This window comes from Urtica dioica, chromosome 5 (assembly GCF_054948205.1).
Source record: "Urtica dioica subsp. dioica isolate 48M chromosome 5, U.dioica_male_clone48M_v1_H2, whole genome shotgun sequence".
Lineage (NCBI taxonomy): Eukaryota > Viridiplantae > Streptophyta > Magnoliopsida > Rosales > Urticaceae > Urtica > Urtica dioica.
The window spans coordinates 32,763,701-32,776,795 of record NC_142760.1 but is presented as its reverse complement, the minus strand read 5'-3'; positions in this window follow the sequence as shown (position 1 = coordinate 32,776,795).

Below are 13,095 nucleotides of genomic sequence, written 5' to 3'. Positions count from 1 at the left end.
CGAACATCAAAGAATAACCATAACATACGAGAGAAACTAAACGCTACTCAGGTGAATAATATTACTTACGTTGTAGTCCAGATCGGAAGCTCGTCTTTGATTTCCCGTTATTCCTCGCGTGTCGTCCCGGTTCGTTCACACCGTTCTATAAGGTTAAATATAACCAAATCGATCGTCAGATTCTCAAACCTCAAAACGAATCACCATTGCTAACTGAGACCCAAATAATTAACACCGACTTAGTCTCAGGTTCAATTTATTTTACCGGGACTATTGTTCGGCCGAGTGAATCATGAAATTTCACCGTAATTAAATGGTGATATCTCTTAACAAAACTCATGCCAAAACAACATACAAAACACAACCACATACCAAGTTACAAAATCCTTAACTTGTCACAAAATTTTCAAACATGTCAATAAAAACGAGCCAACATGCCCATAAACCGATCTCGGCCAACAAAATCATTTCCGTATTCAAACCGAGCTAACAAAAACAAGTTGATTCTCAAATCAAACAACCAATAAAACAAATCACCCACTCAAAACCATTTCCAAATTAATTCCTCAAATCTATTCTCACGTCTCAAACAAGTCCAACATAAGCTCCGATTCGAAATCTAAAGCACGGCAAAGAATTCCAAACCAAAACAATTCCGGAGATACAACGAGTAATCCTACAACCAAACAAGCTCAAACACTCAAATCCATATTCAAACACAAGGCACACCATATTCTCAGCGATACCAAACATACGCAAACAATTACACAATCTCGAATCAAGCCCCCGATTCAAACACATAATCAAAATTTTATGGCACATAATCGGACTGGTTTGGACAGCGACTGAAAAATGCATCATAACTCGAGCTATACAACTAGAAATCCAACGATTCCAGTTTCAGAACGTAACTAACTCCCGTACCTTTCTAACGATATATTATAAGCCTACATATGACCAGAATAGCTATCTCAAAAACAGCCCGCAATTCACTGTTATACGGTTCGGATTGTTTCGCAGCTTTGAATTAGTGTTTTTCAAAAATTCATAACTAATTCAAAACTCAATGGATTTTTACTTCTTGATCATTTTAGAAAGCCCATAACGTCTACTATCCAGGAAAAATACTATAAAAAATAATATCGGAGTGTATCGGACTGTCCACGTCCGTTTATTCTCAGATTTCGTCCAAAATCAAACCACACAAGAAAACGAGTTCAAACTTTCAATTCAAATCATCAACGTCACAAATCAAACTCCAACATCATCTAACCACAGGCAAATCCACAGATTTCAACCCGGAATCAAAAACCCCCAAATTTGAAATCAAGAACCCCTAGATTTCGAATTCAATTTGAGGAAGAGCTTATTCCCTTGAGTTTCAGCCTCCTCGGTATGCTCTCACTCCTTCCCCGGCGTCCTTTCTCGGTCGGCGACCACGGCGGCTCGGCGGCGGCGGCTCTTCTTGGCTGGTGGCGCGCGCGCACGGAGCTCGGGCTCCATCTCCGTCGCTCGCTCGCTCTCTCTCTCCCCCGATCTCTCTTCCTCTCCCTCTCGGCCCTCTTCTTCTTCTTTCTCTTTTCCTTTCTCTCTTCTTTCTTTCTTCTTTTTTTCTTCTTTTTTTTTTCTCGCGTGGGCTGGTGTATTTTGGCCGGCCAAGTGATATACATCACTTAAAAAAAAATATCTCGACCATTGATGACGTGGCAATGTTTAACCTTATCCTATTAATTACAAACCAACCTATTTTCCTTGTTTTCTTTCAAATGGGTCCTCAATTTTCCATTACAACTATACTCGTTGTGACTAAGTTATTTAATCAAATCCGTGACCGATCGGATTTTAATTAAATCATTAGACCAAGAATTTTTTTGTTCGTTCTTGATTGATTTAAATATACTCAAGGTTTCTCGGAAATAATTCTCGTCCATGAGAATTTATTTTCATAAATTAAATTCCGGAATATTTCTTCGGAAAATAATTTATTATTTAAGACGAACTCGATAAATCCTTTATTTATTCCGAGATTTTCCATTACCTTAAAATAATTTAAATTAACTCGATAAACTTCAACGTCCATAATTCACTCAATCATATAATGGTAACAAACGGAAGCTCGTTAATTTCTTTAGAAATTTACCATCGAGTGATACAAAATTCATACTTTACATGATGGCATAATCTTGCCACCTGGTTGAACTTCCTCACAGCTTCAGTCACAGTCATCGTGTCTTACTTTAACTCCGCAAACTCCTTTTGTTGAGTGTTCATTGCGCGCATGTTGAAAAACTTCTTATTGAACTCCTTGACAAAGTCATCCCATGACATAGCCCGTGTGTCTCTTCTAGTGGTTACTGTCTCCCACCAATAGCGCGCATCTTTCTTCATGACAAAAGAACCATATATCGCCTTCTCGGTCTCCGATATATTCATGAAGTTGAAGATCGTCTTGATCTCTGACATCCTATCATCGGACAGCTAAGGATCAATCGATGCTTCAAAATTCTAGGCTCTCATCCTCCTGAACTTCTCGAAGAGATCATCAGTCACAATGAATTGTCGCACACGAGATACATTCTGGAAGGTGCTGGTGGTGCTTGTTGATCATCTTTCACATTTCCATTCACTTAGAGAAGATGACTCCTCAACTCTTGTATATCCGCTCCTTGGGCTTTGATACATTATTGCGATATTTTCGTACGCAAGTTGCATGTAGTCGCTCAAGTAATATAATTGTAAGTACGAGTCGATCCCACGAGGACTATGCTTAACCGATACTTAACTAACTAGCAACGAATTGAACTCAAAACCAACGGTGATGATTATTAACTAAATTGCAGAAAATAAATAAAAACATAAATTAAACTATGGGTAAACGAATATGAGGAAGGCAAGGCAACGGCTTCGCTAAACTCTCATATGGTAGGGATTCCTAGAATTACGCACGATTTTTCGGTTCAACTCTCTTCACTAATCACGCTCACGTAATATTATCGCTAAATCTCTCTCGAGCATCTAACAACTTATGTCAATACAGGGTTTTTATCTCTCGATCTCAAACCCTAAAAATACGACAAGCATTACAAACAAGAGTGTACACACGACTCCATAGTAGGCTAACTATCTCTAGCTTAGGAATGTACTACGGTAAACTAATTCTTATGCACGATCAAGCTAATCTTTCTCAAGCATCAAGCCAATCCTAAAAAACATGAATGAGGTCATGAATCTCAAACAAGCAATAAGCACGGAATTAATTCAAGCAATACAGAAGAAGAACATGAAATATATTTCAATCAATAAATAATGAATCCACAACCATATTCAAGCAAAGTTAGGCCATCACCCTTAAGGAGTTCAGTTCATGGCGATGAGAGTAACAGAAACACAAAATAACTTGGAGTGCGCGGCGCGCGGTGGGCGCGCGGACCACGCGTATGAATCTGCCGGGTCTCTGCGGCGCGCATTGATACTTAAAATATCCATAACTTCTTGCTCCGTTGTCCAATTCTTGCAAATAAATATGCGTTGGAACCTAAGAGAAAGCTCTATCCGATGATGGAAAGATTTATTCCAGAATGTTTGGTAGAAAATCTCAAAATCCTGCAGAAGAGGACATCGTGCTTCTTGTTTCGCTCTAATTTGTTCGAAAAGTCTTCGAATCACTTCAAAATTGCTCCGTAACATCACATGATGCTCTAATATCCTCCTTAACACCTAATTGGCCTCTCAAACCTGTAAATCACTCAAAAACACATCAAACACACTAAAAGTCACTCGAGAACATGTGAGATTCAAGTCGGAAAATAGGAGTTTATTGCGTACGAAATGCACCTATCAAATACCCCCAAACTTGAACCATCACTTGTTCTCGAGTAATAAAAATAAAACAAAAACACACCCAAGAAGTTAACTAAAAATATGGTAAAACTTGGTGATCGATTAGCCATGTCAAAAATATGTTCGCCTTAACTACAGATTTAGAGACTTACAATGCAAATGGTATTCATGATTTTGATTTGAATTCAAATACCGAGTGTGACAAAAATGAAGTACAAGTTAGTATTACCTTAACCATTTACAACGTTTCTTGTATCTCGCGAACTCTTGGGTACCCTTCTTTGCAACCTTCTCAACCGCCCTCAAGAGTTTTAATAAAACCAAATTTATGTGAATTTCGGCTCAACACACCTATATGCCCACTCTTTTCCCTTAATATCCACTAATGTACACGTGTCATCTGTAGTTAGTCCATAGGTCTTTTCGTCTTTTAATGTTAGGCTAGGGTCACGGTAGGATATGGAAGTTTTAGTGGCTTAAAATCAACCTAGCAGGGATCGCGAATCACTTCTCACAAACACTCAAACCTCACACTCTCACTCTAGCACTCAACCTCTTCCAAAATCACCCTCAAAACTGTCATTGCAAGAACTTGTGACTAACAAAAATATCTCCAAGTCATATTTATTTTTCGTTTGAACACCATAATTAACAGAACAAAAAATAATCAACAAAAATAAAAACGAGATATGCTAAAAGTGAGCATCATCTTAGAACTTTTTTTTTCTTTCTTTTTTTTTTCTTTTTTTTTTCTTTTCTTTTCAACAACGAATAAAAATAAACAACAAACGATTACGGTGTTCAACGATTTTTTTTTAATTTTTTTTATTGACTTGGAGACTTACTCAAAAACTTGTCAAAAACTCTCGGAAGTGACTCGCGATGAGGTCCTTACTAGATCGAAGGGTTTTATTGTGTTCAGCTCTATATGTGCATGGGTTCTAATGGAAATTGTATTTTTTTTGGTCGGCTCTTTTGCTTGAAGTGGCTAATCCTAACGCCTATATCATCCTAACTAGATCAACGCATACTTAATTTCGCCTCGATTAGGGATCGAAGAAAGTTCTATTGTGTTGAAGTTATCTCACTTAGGCGGTCGGTCTAGCTACTAATGAAGGTACCCTAGAGGTTCTCGAGACATACATATTGGGGTCAAATAGCGGTAAACACAAAACTCGTACCAACAAATCACACTCGAGAAGGTGATGACTAACAACCCTATGCATATGCTTAAAATATTAAGTCTCCTAGGCAAGCATTTCAGAATTACAATCAAACAAAGCAATCTATCACTAATTTCCACCAAAAAAGAAGAAGTTATACTAAAAAAACAAAAAATAGAACAAAACATTATCCAATAAATAAGACTCCCCCCAAACTTGAAATAAACATTATCCATAATGTTTCGGACACCGAAAATATAAGGGCTGGAAAACTTACCTGGCGGCGAGCCTCCTGCGCGAATGGGCTCTTCAAGGCTCTGAGGTGTTTTTTTTTTTTTTTTTTTTTTTTTTTTTTGAAAGCTGTAAATAAAACACTAAAAAAGATTGAAAATAAAACATTGGGTTGTCTCCCAACAAGAGCTTTAGTTAACGTCAATAGCTTGACGGGATACCTTTTTATCAGTTCGTGTCTCGGCAGGCCTCCTCGCCGAGTCTTCGCCGCTCATCTTTATATGGAGTTGGCCAATTTCCCCATCGTGGTGCCTTGGGACTTTTGATCTTTGTGCGCTTGGCCTCGCCCTTCTCAGTCTTGTCGGGCGGCATCGGCGGTGGTCATGGGGGCTTTCGTGGTGTGGCTTCTCCGGGGTCAAGTAGGATATCCTCCTTGAATCTCACACGTTTACGGGTGTCGTATATCTCGAATGACTCCTCCTCGCTAAGCGTCGCCATAATCTTCTCCGGACATGGGACTTGCGATGTGTAAACATGGATCGGTGGAGAAGGCTTGGCTGCGGGCGTGGTTGATGATGAGGACTCACTAATTTCGGCCCATTGGGCTCTCTGGGACAGCGTTGATCCAGTGGATTACGAAGTTGCATTGCTCCTTTTGATTCTCATCGATGGTTCTTGGGAGCATCTCTAGCGGTCAAGCATTAATGGCTTCGACATTCTGACCTACCTGTGTCTTGAGACTCCGGATTTGTGCAGTATGACTTCTCAACGTGTTCTGGGTCTCGGTAATGAATGCCGCCAGAATTTCTTCAAGATTTGACTTGGGCTCTGGAGGTGGTTGTTGAAGAAACCATTGTTGATGCGGAAATATTTGAGGAGGTGGTTGTCGTTGGTTTTTTTGGCCCTCTCCACGCATTTTGTTGGTAATTATTTCTCGTCCCCGTGTAATTTTTGTTATAGTTTTGGGCTAGGGGACAGTTGTAATGTCCCATAAAATTTGTTTCCTCCGTGGGACTGACAAATTTGTTCATGCAGTGGTCGGCGGTGTGGTTCCCATTGCACCAGAAACAACACTCCAGCACGGCTGCGTGTACGACATTCATCGTTCTTCGATTTTCGGCCAATTGTTGTTGCACAACTGCCATTTGTGTTGTTAGGGCCTTGATTTCCTCCATGTCGATGGTCGAGGTTGCGGCGGGCTGCGTATACCTACTCTTCCTATCCACCGGGCACTGATCATTTGAGCACGTTAACTCCTCGAGAAGAGCATGGAACTCCGATGGCGTCTTAGTCAATACTCTGCCTCCTGCTGTAGTGTTTACTTAGGTCTTCGTCGAGCTGATGAGACCGTAGAAGGTCTGGAGTTGCTCTGACAGATAAATCCCGTGGTGTGGGCACTTTCTCAGCATCTCCTTGAAGCGTGTCCACGCTTCGTGGAGTGACTCGTCGTCCTACTGGCTGAAGCTGTGGATCTCATTGCGGAGGCGAGCAGTCTTCTCAAATGGGAAGAATTTAGCGAAGAAGACCCAACATAGCTCGTCCCAGGTGGTGATGGAGTCGATCGGGGAAAGACTGGAGCCAACACTTCGCTCGGTCGTGAAATGAGAATGAGAAAAAGGCGCAACCTAATTGCTTCAACCGAGATGTTGTGGATGCAAAATGTGTCGCATATCTCGGTGAATTTGGCGATGTGCTCGTTTGGGTCATCGTTCGGGGCTCCCGAGAATTGATTCTGCTGAATCATTTTGATCAACCCCGTCTTGATCACGAAGCTTTGATCCCCCTCGATGGTTGGCTTTCGGATCGCTGATCGGTATCCATGGGTCATGGGCACGAGATATTAAATGAGTGGTCTTTCAGCCGTTCTCCCATGATCTGTTACAAAAAGAAATAAATAAATAAATAAATAATTTAAAAAGAGATCAAATTGAAAGCTAGATTATCTAATATCGGTTGAAGACTAAGTCCCTGGCAACGGTGCCAAAAACTTGTTGCGATTTTTTCTTACGCAAATGCACGTAGTTGCTCAAGTAATGTAATCGTAAGTACGAGTCGATCCCATGAGGGTTATGCTTAACCGATACTTAACTAACTAGCAACGAATTGAACTCAAAAGCAACAGTGAGGATTATTAACTAAATTGCAAAAAATAAATAAAAACACAAATTAAACTATGGGTGAACGAATATGAGGAAGGCAAGGGCAACGGCTTCGCTAAACTCTCCTATGGCCAGGATTCCTAGAATTACGCACAATTTTTCGGTTCAACTCTCTTCACTAATCACACTCACGTAATATTATCGCTAAATCTCTCTCGAACATCTAACAACCTATGTCAATACCGGATTTTTGTCTCTCGATCTCAAACCCTAAAAATACGACAAGCATTACAAACAAGAGTGTACACACGACTCCATAGCAGGCTAACTATCTCTAGCTCATGAATGTACTACGGTGAACTAATTCTTATGCACGATCAAGCTAATCTTTCTCAAGTATCAAGCCAATCCTAAAAAACGTGAATGAGGTCATGAATCTCAAACAAGCAATAAGCACGGAATTAATTCAAGCGATAGAGAAGAAGAACATGAAAAATACTTCAATCCATAAATAATGAATTCATAACCATATTCAAGCAAAGTTAGGCCATCACCCTTAAGAGGTTCAGTTCCTGGCGACGAGAGTAACAGAAACACAAAATAAATGAAAACAAACCATGAAAACTATATCAAAATAATAAAACATAAACGGGAGTTCCAAGGAATAGAGATAGAAGGAAAAACGCTAAATTTGCGGTTGTCAATCGCGACGAACGGTGGTCTTCTTCTCCGGTTTCCTCTTCTCTCCCAACTAGCCAAACAACTAATAAAAACCTAAAATAAAATCTAAAATATACTTTTAGGAGTTCTAACCAGTATACATAGGGTTTTGGGTGATTTTCGGAGCAATTTGAGTCCTTAGATCGGAAAATCGCATCTTTGAAGCTAAAAATAGGCAAAATCGATGCTAAACGCGCGGTTGGAGTGCGCAGCGTGCGGTCTGCGCGCGGACCGCGTGTATGACTCAACCGGGTCTCCGCGGCGCGCAGTGATACTTAAAATATCCGTAACTTCTTGCTCCTGTGTCCGATTCTTGTAAATAAATATGCGTTGGAAAGCTAAGAGAAAGCTCTATCCAATGATATAAAAATTTAACCAGAATGTTTGATAGAAAATCTCTAAATCATGCAGAAGAAGACGTCGTGCTTTTTATTTCGCTCTAATTTGTTCGAAAAGTCTTTGAATCACTTCAATATTGCTCCGTAACATCGCGTGATGCTCTAATATCCTCCTTAACACCCAATTGGCCTCTCAAACCTGTAAATCACTCAAAAACACATCAAATACACTAAAATTCACTCGAGAACACGTGAGATTCAAGTCGAAAAATAGGAGTTTAATGCGTATGAAACGCACCTATCATACGTTTCAGCAATACAGGAATGAGTACCGCGAGATCTGATTGGATCGGTGGCTGAGGTGCAAGGGCTGGACCATTGGGATTTCTTTATAAGCACAAAATTTATAAATTGCAGAAGAAGACGTCGTGCTTTTTATTTCGCTCTAATTTGTTCGAAAAGTCTTTGAATCACTTCAATATTACTCCGTAACATCGCGTGATGCTCTAATATCCTCCTTAACACCCAATTGGCCTCTCAAACCTGTAAATCACTCAAAAACACATCAAATACACTAAAATTCACTCGAGAACACGTGAGATTCAAGTCGAAAAATAGGAGTTTAATGCGTATGAAACGCACCTATCATACGTTTCAGCAATGCAGGAATGAGTACCGCGAGATCTGATTGGATCGGTGACTGAGGTGCAGGGGCTGGACCATTGGGATTTCTTTATAAGCACAAAATTTATAAATTTTTTTATAAACTATATTCGGGATTTCACAGATAATTTGGAAGAGGTACTGCCCACGCTATCTAGGGTAGTGGTGCTATTTTCTGACACTTGCCCACACACTTTTATAAAGCTCGTATTCATTAATTTAAGTTTAGCTTTTGTTAATATTATTTGAACTTTTTTTTTTTGTTGGGACATCACATATGTTAGTGTTTAGATATAAAACATGTCAACCTTTAGACTTTTAGAAAAGAAGGCGTCTTGTAGTACCGTTTAATTTATAAATGCATCTCTACCCAACACAATAAATTTTTATAATTGCCAAACTTATCATATGGGTAGAATTATTGCATGATAGTATTATTTTGGTATGCACGTAATAGATCAGGTTAATGAGAGTGGAAGAGGAAAACGAGATCAATGTAAAAAACTCACTACTACGAACTGGGGTCTTGGACAATACATTTTAAATTAGCATTCTCAAAAATCTTTTGTCCAATCTTGTTCTGCCGCGGCAAGCCTTAATCAAGTCGCAGCCTGCGGACTCTTGTACAACGGTTTCAACGAAATATTGTCCAAATTATAAACGTAGAGATTGGACGACAGTTTTCTCAACTGTTGTCCAACCATTTGTAATTTACTCTAGGCGGAGATCACTCCCACCGTGGTGAATGAGATATTGTACAATAGTTGTTGTAAACCATTGTACATATTTGCCTTTGTACTACAGTTTTAAACTGTCGTGAATGATTGCCGCAACTAAAACCAGATATGTCTCTGCGCAGGGAACTTTGTACGACGGTGTAGACAACTTTCATACAATGATAGAGATATTTCGTGTTAGGAATTACTGTAGTTAGGCAAAATCATATAAGCGTAAAAATATCTTAACCTGAAAAATCTCAAACCGAGTATTTAGAAAAATACATAATGGAAGTCTTTTAAAAATAAACGAGCGAAAACCACAATCCGAACCCTTAGCTATCAACGTTGCTGGTCCTCATTCCTCATTTTGTTCTGGGTTGTTTACCTACAACACAGACAAATATTTTCATAAAAGTGAGCTAACGCTCATCGAGAATAACACAAAGCTCACAAAAAGATGAGTAATGCAATACATGAACCGATTATTAGTATTTTATAACTAAACAGTGAAATAAACTTTCCTAAATAATTTATATTATATTTAGATCGGGGTGCCCCTAGAGTAGTCGTAACACTTTGAAAGAGAAGAAATGCGCTTGCAAGGTTTCATACTCCGTCCCATCGTATTAAAATTGTAATATATTAGAAATTTTCTCATTTGGGCCCGTAAGTCGGCTGGAGAAATTCTCCTGAAGAACTTCATAGCTTAAGGAGGTACGACTCTTTTATTTATACTTTCACTTTATTATTTTCGTTACATACAGTTATGACTTATGACATGAATATGATAACATGACTAAAAAACATAGAACATGTTAGACAAAGTTTAACTTAACTCATACATAAGCTCAGTATAACGTACATGACACCTACATATCATATACATTATAAAACACGCATGACATATCCAATCACAATCAACAAATCACATAATCTGACACATAATATAATCACGTAAATCATAAACTAACCAATTTAGATTACACACTCTTCGTATTTAATTTTAAATAAATTTGTGTTGTAATGAGATTATTCTCATCTAGATATCGGAAGTTACGATCGTAGATTGTCGAAAGAATTTGGATGCTCTAAACGACTCGGAACGTATTCGAAGGAATCGATAGTTAAGTTTATGCTCTAAATTATAATTTATACACTATTTGGGTTCTGGAAATTTTCTGAATAGCGGCTGAAGACAAAAATGACTAAAATACCCTTCGAGCTCGGGAAAATAGAACTTTGAAAAAAAAATATAGAAAAATTCCATTAGAACGTAAATAATATTTTGAACACCCGTTTCTGAAGCGACACTGTAAAAAAAACCTTTTACTATTTCTTATAATTAATATACATAAAATAAGTAATTAAATCTCAAATAACAAAATTCTACTGTACGCTTAAAATTTGATTAAATAGTTAACATAGGCTAAATTTTAAACTGTAAAGCTCTATGAACTGCTGTAGAAGATTTTCAAAATGTAGATAAAGAATCTTCATTAACAAACATAACTTTGTATCGTTTTTTTTTTAAAATAAATTACCAAACTTAAGCTATGAGTAAAAAAACATATACATATTTGTTGTACAAAATTCAGATTAAACTATTGGACGTAGATATGTAAGAAAATAAAAACGTTTTATTTACTGTTCATAACAACAGCTTATGATTACGGCAAGGTCTCGACCCGTGGTAGCCGAAAAGAATTTGGTAAGGAATATAGATCTGTGTGTGACTATCTACGACAGAGATCTCGGTAACGTTGGTGGATCGTCATCGCAAGATTTCTGTATTTCGGTGTCCGACGGTTAGACTTCGGAATAAAGTCATGTCTTTGTAACGATAACGTGTCCTGATGATCAAGATAGGGAGAGAGAGAGAGATAGACTTGGTTCATCTCTCCAGGTGGCGACTATGGCACAGAGAATCTAGGCATAAGCGGTTCTTCACGGTGGATATGGAGTGCATGGCGTCTCAACAAGGTCATCGGTTTTTCAAGTGGGAATTGATCAGGGAGAGAAGGAAAGAGAGGTCGTGTATAGATAATTTCAAACATTTCTTCTTCTGACGGTGAGGAAGATAATGGCTCAGTGGAGGGATAAAAAAAAAACTGATAATGTAATGTTTTGGTCCGTATAAAATATAGTTAAAACCCACTATTTCTTTCTTTGCTATGAGCTTTTAATTCACAATCCATGTTGAAATTCTGTTTGGTTAGAGAAACTAGATGTCGCATACAATGTATAGACAATGTGTCCGACAACTTGGTTAACACGGATAATGGATAATTAACAATAAGTGCGATAAAGAAAAGACATACAATATGGTTACCCAGTTTGGTACAATGTCACTTACGTTTTGTGGTTCACAGCCAGTGGAAAGGAATTCACTATCACGTAGTCAATAGTACAAGCAAGGTCTTATATGATTACAACAACAAATCAAAACCCTAGAAACTATTACCACGAGTGATTACCAAGTGCAGGGACTCCCCCAGCATTTGAGACCCCTCTCAATTCCACTCTTCAAGCACACGCCAATGCTTGGACTACTTCAGTCTTCAACGGTCGTAAATCTTCAACCACGTAAGCACAGAACCCAATCACTCAAACACTCAATTTTCTCGAATAGTATTTGGTGAATGACACCGCTCAAAACAATCCAACTAGTTTCCCAATCGACCAATCTTGCACGTCTAGGAACCCTAATTGTTTTGTCAAAAGCGTCAAGGCTGCTAAGGGTGGAGCACTCGACTTTTATAGCATTCATACAACTCTAGAAGTGAATCTAGAGTTTCCTTACCTATACTCGCAAGAATATCACTCAATAAAGTTACCAGCGAGGCAATCTGACAAAACCGGAAACTTGCCAAAATAACAGTCTGCGCACAAGAGGAAGGATGTCTTAACAAAAGCTCGAACATGATGACCGACATCTTTCCTCACAACTTCCGCTAAAAAATAAAGCCAACTTATGACGTAACATGTAATATGAATACATTCATCTTTTGAAACGTCAAAATAACGAGCGACCAAACTAGATACATTTCACTTACTTTCCCTTCACTAATCTAGAAAATTAAGACATTCACTGATCATTGCCATTATTTTGAAATTTCAATCTCCAAAATAATTACAGGATATATAAATACCACGAATTCCTCACCGTACGTACACACAAATATAAATATATGTATATATTTATAAATAGTAAATAAAAAAATGAACATAATGCATACACAACACATTAGAAACATTTCAACTTTGTAAATTCATATCGCAAAATTTCTAATTCCGTAACGACTAAACTTCGGGGTTTCACATT